Raw genomic sequence first — 1938 nt, forward strand, 5'->3', positions numbered from 1 at the left:
TACATCAGAAATAAGTTTCTCAGTTATGAGGAGAATAAGAAACTGGCTCTGATCTAGCACACATAGAACGATTTGACTGATGATTCTGAAGAAGAGATGAAAGAAAAATAGTGGTCATCTACGCAATTCGGAAAAAGAGGCGGCTTTTCCGGCTTTTCTGTCACATGATCACATGGTCTGTTCCTACAGGACTCAGATTGAGGGAGATGTTGTTTTGTGTCTGCAGGTGCAGGAGGTGAGCTCTCGGTTGGGTGTGCCGGTGTCTTGTGTGTTACCGGTGAAGAACTATAGTCAGGAGCTGGAGCTGGAGCTCAACTGTGACGTCCTGCTTCTCACCGCTTTACAGCAGATGCTCAACTTTGCAGACGACTATCTGGATGATGTCTGTTCCATGGAGGACAAACCCAAATAAAGTGCTACTGTTATATATATATATATTTGTGTTATATATGATAGTAGAGAATAGAGAGTAGAGAATAGAATGTAGTAGAAAATATGAAATATGTATATGGTATAGGTACAGGTATATGGTCAATTGAGTAATTTTATGTTAATTTTTAACAATAATGGTCACTTTAGTTATTATACTATATTGTGTCAATAATTAACCAACCAATCAGCTTTAAAAATGTAATACTGAAATAGTGAGTGCGTGTACAAATGACAGTTTTAGTAGAAAACTATTTCTGGGGTGACGAAAAGACCATTTAGGAAAAACTTTCGTATTGAAACTGTTAACATGCACTGTTAACTGTTTGCTAATAGCCATTAAACATTTGACTGACTGAGGCACTGGACTATGTTTAACGTGCTTGTGATTTTAAGATGATTTGTATGAAGGTAGAATGACGTCAAAAAGATTTGCATGTGCAGGGTAAGAGTTGTGGAAGTGTACATAAGACCTTAAGCGTAAATTAAATTTGCATGCGCAAGAGAAGCTTTGTAAAGGTGTAAATCGTGTTTCAAGCGCAAGAAAAAAATATTTGCAGCATTTTACTGTTACTCGTAAGTGTAATTCATGTATTGTGAAACTGCAGCTTCATGCTAATGCAAAATAAATATGATCTGCATGCTTCTGACTTCCATTTTTCCGCGCTTACACTTTTGGCACGTTTTTGTCGCCAAAAGACGGTCAAAAGCACTGCAAGCCTGTGAACAGTGATTTGCAAGCGAAAACAACAGTTTAAAGAACTGCAAAACGGATTGACTGCATAGAACCAATCTGTATGTGTAAAAAAACTAACTGTTGCAAATGTCTAAATGACTTGTTGTGCATGTGGGGCAAAACGTTCCCGAAATAAACCGATATGTACTTATAAAATATCATGTTTTAATTAAGTTGTTATTTTTTAATTCATTTTTTTACTGTATGTGTACGTTAAAAGTACCATTCCGGCAGCAAGAACGATCCTGAACTAAATGAAGATTAATGTCTAGGCGTGTGATGTGTTTATTGGACCAATCAGATAAGAGTAAATTGAGTCAGCGAGAGGCTCATTTGATTGGCTACAAGAAGAAGGAGGACCCGCCCTCCCCCTCACGCTTGCAAAACTCAGTTAGTGAGAGAATCGTGCCAAAATTGTAAGCGCAGAGAAAAGAGAGACGGAGCTGTACATATCGGTTTATTTCGGGAACTTTTTGCCCCACATGCACAACAAGTCATTTAGACATTTGCAACAGTTTGTTTTTTACACATACAGACTGGTTCTATGCAGTCAATCCGTTTTGCAGTTCTTTAAACTGTTGTTTTCGCTTGCAAATCACTGTTCACAGGCTTGCAGTGCTTTTGACCGTCTTTTAGCGAAAAAAACATGGCAAAAGTGTAAGCGCGGAAAAATGGAAGTCAGAAGCATGCAGATCATATTTATTTTGCGTTAGCATGAAGCTGCAGTTTCACAATACATGAATTACACTTACGAATAACAATAAAATGCTGCA

Source organism: Sinocyclocheilus rhinocerous, unplaced genomic scaffold (assembly GCF_001515625.1).
Source record: "Sinocyclocheilus rhinocerous isolate Xijiao unplaced genomic scaffold, SAMN03320098_v1.1 scaffold2090, whole genome shotgun sequence".
NCBI lineage: Eukaryota > Metazoa > Chordata > Actinopteri > Cypriniformes > Cyprinidae > Sinocyclocheilus > Sinocyclocheilus rhinocerous.